This window comes from Sphaeramia orbicularis, chromosome 7 (assembly GCF_902148855.1).
Source record: "Sphaeramia orbicularis chromosome 7, fSphaOr1.1, whole genome shotgun sequence".
NCBI classification, from domain to species: Eukaryota; Metazoa; Chordata; class Actinopteri; order Kurtiformes; family Apogonidae; genus Sphaeramia; species Sphaeramia orbicularis.
Genome location: NC_043963.1, coordinates 872,924 through 883,313, shown reverse-complemented (window position 1 = coordinate 883,313; position 10,390 = coordinate 872,924). Strand labels below are relative to the sequence as shown.

The 10,390-nt window shown below is 44.4% G+C and overlaps 1 long non-coding RNA gene across 1 annotated transcript; it reads right to left on the bottom strand.

Moving 5' to 3' along the window:
• Positions 1-4,057: 4,057 nt before the first annotated feature.
• LOC115422279 (uncharacterized) lies at positions 4,058-5,310 on the bottom strand. Its single transcript, XR_003935817.1, has 3 exons — positions 5,277-5,310; positions 4,686-4,790; positions 4,058-4,111 (listed from the first exon to the last, which is right to left on the bottom strand). It is a non-coding gene; the product is annotated as an uncharacterized LOC115422279 (long non-coding RNA).
• Positions 5,311-10,390: the final 5,080 nt, after the last annotated feature.

The following is a 10,390-nucleotide window of genomic DNA, read 5'->3' as shown; positions in this document are numbered from 1 at the left end:
CAGCTCTACCTGTTCTATCTGCCATTATCTGTGGATGCATCAGCTCAGTCCATACCTGACAGTGTCCAGTCTCCAGTGTGGATCCTCCACTAGAGACACAAGCTCCTGTCCTGAGGCTCCTGGATGGTGTAGCTCAGGTCTAGCAGTCTGAGATGGGACGGATTGGACTTTAGGGCTGAGAAGAAGAACATCCTTTCTCTGTGATAGACATCCTGACAATCTGCAACACAAAACATCACATCCATCAACTGAGGATGGAGATGAGTGGAGTTGGAGTCATTGAACAGAGTCTGTGAATGCATGGGACTTCACCAACAGGACTTCAATGTGAAGTCTATGAGTTCTAGACTCTGAACACACTTGAAGATCAGTAGAACTGGTCTGGAGTTCAACACAAACAACCACTGACAAGTTCTATCCATCCAACAACTGCAGACAAACATTGAAATGATGTGTTGTGTTTGTGAACCCTGACCTGAGAGTGTCCAGTCTGCATCCTGGACTCTTCAGTCCATCTGACAGGATCTTCACTCCTGAATCCTTCAGGTCATTGTTGCTTAGATCCAGATGTGTCAGACTACAGGACTGGGATCTGAGAACTGAGGACAGAGCTTCACAGCTTCTGTCTGACAGGTTACAGCCACTGAGTCTGGACAAAACAAAAGGATGAGTATAAAGTTATTGATCTGGTTGAAATGATAGATCCATATTTGAGAAGTTTGATCCAACTGTTTGTTCTCACAGAGCTTTGTTGGAGGCTTTGACCACTGGCAGCAGCCTCAGAAGAACCTCCTCTGAACCACAGTATTCCTTCAGGTCAAACACATCCAGGTCTTTTTCTGATGACAGTAAGATGAAGGCCAGAGCTGACCACTGAGCAGGAGACAGTTGTTCTGTGACAGACGTCCTGATATCAGGACTGTGGATCTGATCCACCAGAGATCCTCCAGTTCATTCAGACAGTGGAACAGGTTGATGCTTCTCTCTGCAGACACATTCTCACTGATCTTCTCTGATGTACTCTACAGTTTTCTGGTTGGTCTTGAGCTGCTTCCTGTTGATTTCACCAGACTTTGTAGGAGACTCTGATTGGTCTGCAGTGATAGACCCAGGAGGAAGTGGAGGAACAGGTCCAGCTGTCCATTTGGACTCTGTAAGGCCGGTCCACAGCGGTCTGGTACAACTGGACAGAGGGGTCCAACAGTAGTTTAGACCAAACAGATGTTTGTTCTGACAGCAGATTGACTCCAGTGTTGGTGAAGGTCTGATGGACATGAAGAGCAGCCAGAAACTCCTGGACACTCAGATGGATGAAGCAGAACCTCTTGTCCTGGTACAGTCCTCTCTCTCTTTGAAGACCTCTGTGAACACTCCTGAGTACACTGAGGCTGAGCTGATATCGATGCCACACTCTGTCAGGTCGGATTCATAGAAGATCAGGTTTCCCTTTCTTCAGCTGCTCAAAGGCCAGTTTTCCCAGAGACTCAATCATCTTCCTGGTCTCTGGACTCCAGTGTGGATCTGTCTCAGATCTTCCATCATACTTGACGTTTTCAGTTTGGCCTGAACCACCAGGAAGTGGATGTACATCTCAGTCAGGGTCTTGGGCAGTTGTCTTCTGTCTGGTCTTCAACACGTCCTCCAGAACTGTAGCAGTGATCCAGCAGAAGACTGGGATGTGACACATGATGTGGACGCTTGTGACCTCTGGATGTGGGAGATGATTGTGTTGGTCTGTTCTTCATCTGTGAACCTCTTCCTGAAGTACTCCTCCTTTTGTGGGTTTAAACCCTCTGACCTCTGTCACCATGTCGACCCACTGAGCAGGGATCTGATTGGCTGCTGCAGGTCGTGTGGTTATCCAGAGGCGAGCAGAGGGAAGCAGGTTCCCCCTGATGAGGTTCATCAGCAGCACATCCACTGAGGTGGACTCTGTACATCAGTCAGGATCTGAGTGTTGTTGAAGTCCAGAGGAGGTCGACACTCATCCAGACCGTCTAAGATGAACACCACCTGGAGGTCTTCAAAGATCCAGATTCCTGCTTCTTTGGTTTCAGTGAAGAAGTGATGAACCAGTTCCACCAAGCTGAACTTCTTCTGTTTCAGCACATTCAGCTCTCTGAAGGTGAATGGAAATATGAAGTGGATGTCCTGGTTGGCTTTGTCTTCAGCCCAGTCCAGACTGAACTTCTGTGTGGACACTGTTTTCCCGATGCCGGCCACGCCCTTTGTCAGCACTGTTCTGATTGGCTGATCTCTGTCAGGTGGTGTTTTAAAGATGTCTTCACATGTGATGGTTGTTGGTGGTCTGTGTGGGTTCCTGGATGCTGTTTCAATCTGTCTGACCTCATGGTCCTGGTTGACCTCTGTAGCCCCTCCCTCTGTGATGTAGAGCTCTGTGTAGATCTGGTTCAGGAGGGTTTTGGGGTTTCCCCTTTAGCGATGCCCTCAAACACACACTCAAACTTCTGCTGCAGGTTACGTTTCAGTTTCTGCTGAAGAACTCCAGACTGACTTCCTGAATGCAGACCCAGATAAAACCATCAGTCTCACAGTAAATCCAAGTATTTTCATGTGTTTAATCTGAACTAGGGATGTCATGTGAACTGATACTAACGATACCATTCAATACTATGATGAAAAAAACCCCATCAATACTCATTTTTTAATAAACGGAAAAACCGAAACCTGCATAAGACTTGGTACCATCGGTAGGGTACTACTGTTCCACAACTGATGTGGTCAGTCCACTCCGACAGGACACATGGAACAGGTTCAGGAACTACTGAAAGAATGGACACAGCTGCAGCTGCAGCTCCGCCTCCTTTAATGGACACAGCTGCAGCTAAAGCTCCGCCTCCTCTAATGGACACAGCTGCAGCTGAAGCTCTGCCTCTTCTAATGGATAAAACAGGACCAACAGTCATGTGTGGAAGTATTTCAGGTAGACCACAGCGTGGTTCTGGACATGCATAAACCACCGTGTAAACGACAACACCGTAGAATTGAAATTGGGGGGGGGGGTACCATGAACCTATCAGAGTCCCTTGTAGACAGACCCCCAGATCTGTTTAAAGAATCCAAGGTGAGTTCTGTTCTTCAACATTAAACATCTGACATGTGATCTCATCAGGGCTACACATAGGTACTGGTCCGATGGTCCCACACAGTTTTTACAGCCAGGCCTGTTCGGACCACCGCCCAGACCAAATGTTGAAACTAGACCAGCAGTCACTAACAGGGGGACTGTGGTCCTGGTCTGGACCCAGAAGCCGTCCCATACGGACCCGAACCTCCAGCCGGTGGTGGAGTGTTTCTATTTGAACCAGAGCAGCTGAAGGTGGAGTAGATGAGGAAACACACAGACCAATGACATGGATGTAGAACCATCCCACATGATCCCACTCAGCCAATCAGGTATGTCATTCAAAGCAGTAAACTGTGACTGACAGTGGAACAGATTAGAGAGTTAGAGGAAACAGCAAGATTCATTTAGATGGAAATACTGAAAGGAGGTCTGTTTAAGTTTATGGGTTCTGATGATTCTGTTGTTTTTTTTTTGTTTTTTTTTGTTTTTTTAATTGTGGTATTGATTTGGTATTGAGAATATTAAATTTTAGTTTTTATCAGTATCGACTACTGAATTCTTTGTATGGTGACATCCCTAATCTGTCCAGAATGGTCTTACTGCGGTGCAGACGCTCAGCCAGCTCCTCTGCTTCAGCCTCTCAGGAAGTTCAGCGTGATCTTCAGAAAAGCCTCTGACTCCTCCTCTGCTCTTCATCCTCATCACTCAGACTCTCTAAGCATTCTGGGTAGTCCGTACTCAGAACTGGTGGAACTTCTTCAGTTCATTCTTGACAAAAGTGCAGATGTTCTCCTCCAGCAGCTGGAACACACAACATGATGAAAGAGCCAAAGTCCAGCCATGACCAAAGCTCAGGTCCATGTTGGACACAGTGACGTCCACTGGTCTGAAACCAGCAGCAGGACATGATTGGACAGAACAGATGGACCAGTAGATGTTGGATATGTACACACCTTAAATATGGAGTCCAGCTGAGTCTGATCCTGTAGACCAGTGGGAACCTCTGAGCTCTGCTGCTCCACTCTGTGGACCAAACCTCAACAATGAGCTCACATTATGTCTGTCCATACTGACACCGACAGGTGGACACACCTGGACGTCAACATGAGTCACATGATCCCTGTAGTGGGAAAGGTGTCCTGGTCCTGCTGATCCCACTGAGAATCAACATGTGAGTGAGTTTAGAGCTTCACACTCACTGTTTGAGTTGATCAACAGGTTTAGTTGAGTTCAGTTGATCAGGATCCCCATCAGACACATCATGGCAGCAGGACTGAACTGAGTTTAGTCACAGAAATGTCATTTCAGACACTGAAGAACATTTACTAAACAGTCACTTTAAGACTAAACAAAGGGACACCTGTCAGCCAATCAGAATGCAGAATGGACAGTAACCATGGAGACGCCTCTGTGTCCAGAGGGAACGTCAGTTTGGTTAGCAGTTCTAACGTCTATTTATTTATCCTCATGAAACCTTTAGACAATAAATGATGTGAAGAATCTGAAAATGAACCCGTTCTAAACCTTCAAACTAAAGTCAATATTTAATATAGATTTAATAAACAGTTGAAACATCGAATATTTACATCAAACTTACGTCTCTGTGGAAAAGACTGGTGGTAAAAATATGGACTGGTCACTCCTGAAGGACACACAACTGGGTCCAGGATCAGGTCCAGAGGACTGTGGTCTCTGATGGATCCTGATCATCAGGAAAACAGAGACAATAAGAAAATGATCAATACACTGAAGATCAGTTAAGTCTGAATCTGATCAGAAAACTCACAGATCAAAGATCCGTTAGATCAGGATCATTGAGTTCATTCTACGTTTATCAGGTGATGAATAATGATTGAGTCTAAATCAATAATGTAGTTCCTGTATTTGTTGGTCAGATGTTCTTGAGTCCAACCAGGTGAATCTAATGACAGACTATTTGGACCTGTGTGTCCACAGACAACCATCAGATTTGCACCCAGCTGATGGACAGACCTACTACTGTATGGAAACATGGCACTGAAAACTGAAGAGGAACACACACAACTCTATGTCACATGAGGGAACCAAACCCAGTTTCCTGCTGAGTCCTGAAGGATCCGTTCATCCAAGTCTGTGGTCGGATCAACATTTACATACAAGTGGTTTAGTGTCGCACTGGGGTCTAAAGGTCTGAATGAGGACCACCTACGATGACTCTGATGAACCATCCTGTTGGAAGTCAATTGGCCAGCCCTTAGAATCAGTACTTTTCATGGACACACAGCTGGGTCCAGGTCCTGGTCCTGGTCCAGGTCTGTAAACAGTGATGTCAGTGGTTTTAGTGCTGAGCTCTGACATGGAGAACGTGGAGGACAGATCCAGATGGTGGTCTCACCTCTGAGCTTTAGGGGGTCTGTCCGGTCCAGGTCCTGGGGGGGTCCTGTCAGTGGTCTTTGGGGAGGGGCTCCCTCACCTCTGTCCTCACACTGATCCATTCCACATCAGTCACACGACAAACACTGAAAACAACAGAGTTTGAGACGTGGTTCATGATGGAGAAGAGTCTGATGTGGACCAGGGGTCAGAGATAAACCAGACTCTGGGTTTTGGACCAAGACCTGCGTCCCACATCTCATATGGTGTGTGTTAATGTAGATGTGAGTTCATGAAGGTGTTTGTGGTGAGTGTGAGCTGAAGTGTAATGGCTGATCCCTGTGTGTGTGTGTGTGTGGGTGTGTGTGTGTGTGTGTGTGTGTGTGTGTTGGTTGTGCTGTAGTTCTACTGTCAGACCACTAGATGGCCTCCTGGAGCTGATGATGGGACCTGAAGGGAAGAACAGGCACAGCTGATCTGAAGGGGAACTGGTTTAGTCTACTGGTTTACAGTCTGACCAGCACCATGGGATGATGGTTTCTCAGATTTCCATTCAAACCTGAAGGACTAAACCAGTCCAGACCAGAGGTCACATGACCTGAGGAGACGTTCAGTCACCTCTAAACATAAACATCAGGTTGTGATTCTGAACTGTTCACTGCTCATGTTCTTCACTGGAAACCTGCCTAGAACCTTTAATGACACTCATGTTCTGTCGGTTTCAGGGTCTAGACTCAAACCTGAACATGTGGTTTATTTGGACGCAACAGCTGATTGGTTTAGATTTGACGCCTGAGGGTGACATCAGAGGTCAAAGGTCAGTGTGTTTGATCCTCTAACAGGAGTCGTCATATCTGTGAAATAACTCAGCTGTTCAAAGGAACCCAAAACCAGGACAGTGTGTCTGTCAAATACCACAGTTTGGGCTGTTTTGGTCACATGATGGTCAAACTGTTGAGTCTGTGCGGTTCATTTAAAGCCGATCTGGATCCGTCTATTGCATGTCCCACTGAAATGGACTCAGTTCATATTTAATCTGGTGTCGTACACGTTTCATTTCCATCTGTTTCCAGACCTACTGTAGTCCAGCTCTGTGATCCACACTGATCTCATGAAATCCTGTTGCATGTCACACCAGTTCTTATGATATTTGGACATACGCATTTTTGTCATTTTGCGTGTTATTCAACGCCATTTGACAGCGTGTCAATTTACACCAACATCTGCAGTTCATATAACCCTAACCCTCAGTGTGTGGTATTTGACACAGCGTGAACATACATGTGGAAAGCTTAGAATGTGAACAGAAAACAGGCCAATTAATGCAAATTAAAAGTGGTGTGTCACGATGTCCCATTGTTGATGGTCAGCCCTGGTTTGAGGATTTGAACTGATTTGTGTTGTAGAAACAAATGCAGCTGTAGCTTATTGTTTCCACAGGCTTTGAATGAGCTGTGGGTTTTGGGACCATGTTTAGTTTTTCTGCCTGTGGACGCAGCTGTGTGTCTGCGGATCACACTTCTGATTTGACTCTAAAGCACTTTGTCAATTCCTTCTGTGAAAAGTTCCATATAAACCAACTTTACTGACTTACTTCTGATGGATGTGGGACAGTGAGTCCAAACCCTTACGGTGGTTCGTCTGGTCCACAACCACCTGAGGCTCAGAAGTGGATCAGCTACAGAAACGCCAACACTTCCTCTTTTTCAGCATCTGTTTCTGTGGCGCAGCATTAAATCAAGGCATTCTCACAAAGTAGCAGAGTTTCACTTCCCCCATTTGAATCTAATGGCTGCCAATTTTCTCTGTACTTTTATTAATGGTAAAGTTCCCAGTTCAACACACGGTCCAGTCGAATGGAAATAGTCCAGAGGAGTTTTATGGAGCAGTGAGAAAAACCCTGAGCCTCAGTAACACTGAGTTCAACCACTGAGCTGCATATCAGCTCCTACTCTGAGGCTTGGTCTGATCACAGTCACTTCAGACGGACTCCAACACATGGATTAAAACTCATCCAGTTTCTACTGTTTCTACTGAAGTAAAGAACCCACAGTGAAGGAGGTGAGAGTCAAACAGGTCCAACATTACCTTCATGGAGACACACAGACTCACAGCTGCTGCCGTTTGAACAGGAAGGAGAAATGAAGCCAACATAAAGTGGATGAGAGGAGGAGGAGTCAGAACAGAGAACATGTTTCCAACAGTTCTACTGGCGTTACTTCATGGACTGATAGGAACCATTATCTGGGTCCAACTTTACCTCCAGTTCTATCACATTCAGAACCAGAACTGGATCAAACTGACTTTGGGCTGAATCCTCAGTGACAGATCTGCTCTTCTTTTTCTTCTTCTTCTTCTTCGTCTTCGTCTTCTTCATTCTTTGTCTTCTTCCTCTTCCTCCTCATATGTCAGCAGGTCCAATCTGCCCTCAGATGAAACCTCAGTACATGAGGACAGAACCAACACCTTTCCTCCATAAATGAGTCTATAGAGGATGGGTTTGGGTTCAGTGGTTCAGAGGATTCCTCAGCTGGGTGGGAGGGGCTCACAGGGTTGACCTTTGACCTGTTTCCTGTTGGTTTCCAGTGTTGCTGAGCTGTGGTTGTGTGTTGCAGATTCCAGTTCAGGCTTGTACTTGAACTTGGACTCATATTAGTTCAGTCTAATCCAGCTGTTCTCAAACTGGGGGGGGGGGGGCTTGCCAGGGGGGTCATGGGATCACTCCTGAGTGTTGTTTTTTTTTTTCAGGTTAGAACATGTATCAGGTGGAACTAATGTTTTAGCGTTGGAACACCCTGGACTCATTTTAGGGACGTACACCAAACCAATCTTCTGCCCTGGGGATCTGTTAGGGGTAGGGTTAGGGGTAGAGGTAGGGTTTTACAGATCCATGTGTGGAACCTCATGATGCGATACGATTCACACCCAAATCACGATACAGAGCGATTAAACCCATTCTGATTCAACACATTCATTCTGTAAAAAATATGCAGTGGAATTCAATGAGCTTGATTATTTATTTATCAAATAAGACCATGACTTTTTCACAGAGTGTCTTTAGTTCCGTGTCAGAACACGTGCCTCACATTCAGTCAGGTGAGAAAGTTCGGACTTTGTTTCCAAAGTCATTTCTCTGTTTCTAACACGCAACTTCTTCCTCCTTCACTGAATCCATTTGTAATGTAGATCAGACAGAAAAAGGTTCTGTCACTTAAGAGACACCTGTACAAGGTATTATGGGATGTACTGCTGGATATGTTTGTGACTGTTTAAGGAAGTATCTGTGGTATGTACTGTAGTATTCAGTACAGCTGATCTAGTAAAAGTACACGTTCACAAACCACTGGTGGTCACCTCCTTCTATGGGGGTGGCTGTGGCTCAGGTGGCAGAGCGGGTCGTCCAATGACCGAAGCGTTGGCCGTCCAGTGACCCAAGGGTTGGCCGTCCAGTGACCCAAGAGTTGGCCGTCCGCATGTCCAAGTGTCCTTGGGTAAGACACTGAACCCTAAATGTGTCCCAGTCGGGCCTGGCAGACAGCTGGTGTATGTGTGAGGCCTTTTGAAGCGCTTTGGGCACCATGAAGGAGTAGAACACAGGTGTCAAACATGCGGCCTGGGGGCCAAAACTGGCCCAATGAAGGGTCCAATCTGGCCCGAGGGATGAATTAGTGAAATACAAAAATCACACTGAAGAAATTAACAATCAAGGATGTTTAAATCATTTTAGGTCGATTCAATCTAATGTGGGTCAGACCAGTAAAATACTGTCATAATAAACTGTAAATAATGAAAACCGCAAACTTTTTTTCTTGGTTTTAGTGTAAAAAAAAAAAAAAAAGTTAAATTACACAAAAATGTTGACATTTACACACTAGCCTTTTACAAAAAATGTAAAAAAAAAAAAAAAAAAAAAAGTAAAACCTTGTTTATTTGTAGATCCACTGTAATCTCTAAGTTGTGACGCATATGAATAATTGATAAACTAAGGCGTAATATTGTTAAAATTGCACTTATTTTTCTTAAAAATTTTCAGGTTGTTCATATTTGTTCATGTTATGTTCAAGTACAGTTCGTAGATGTAAACATTTTCACTATGGAATTGGACTTTTTTCACTCAAAAACAAAGAAAAAACTTTGGAGTTGACATTATGTATCAGTTCTTATCCTTCTATTAATACCGTTTTACTGGTCCGGCCCACTTTAGATCATATTAAGCTGCATGTGGCCCCTGAACTAAAATGAGTTTGACACCCCTGATGTAGAAGATGTGCTATACCACTCCAGTCCATTCCAGTCCAGTCCATGTCTTGTAAGTTTCAGATACAGACATTATAGTATTCATGGGCGGAGCTCATACTGTTGTGTACACATCTGTGAATCTGCCGCACACATTACCGTGGGTCTGCAGAGAAGAAAAACTTTACCCTTTGCCCACTTTTAAATAAAAGTAAAAAATATATTCTATTGAATAGATCGAATTCTGTTGATACAGTCAATAACCGACGCATCATGATATTGTTCCAAATTTTCATTCACTCACAGCTTCTTTAAGGCTGCACTGGGACTGCATGCATGTGGGGTATCGATACGTATTGAATAATGTCCCTGGGCAGTTTAGGTTTGGACAATGGACAAGTACTGGACTGAATACGACGACAGAGAAGAAGAGAAAAGAGACCACTGAACTACAATTAATACCAAAACTAAGCATTTAGAAAATAATGAAAACTAATAATAACTAGCAAACCTGCTCTAAAAAGAAATTAAAATGAACTGAATTAGAGAAAAAAAGTCAAAACTACATAAAACTAAACTATAATGAAAAATCCAAAACTATTAGAACCTTGCTGTGGAACCAGAATGTGTTTGTTGGTCTAAAAAAAGGAACTTTATCACCATCGTTGTAGATAATTGCACATTCTCTATTTTTATTTGGACAAATATTGTCTG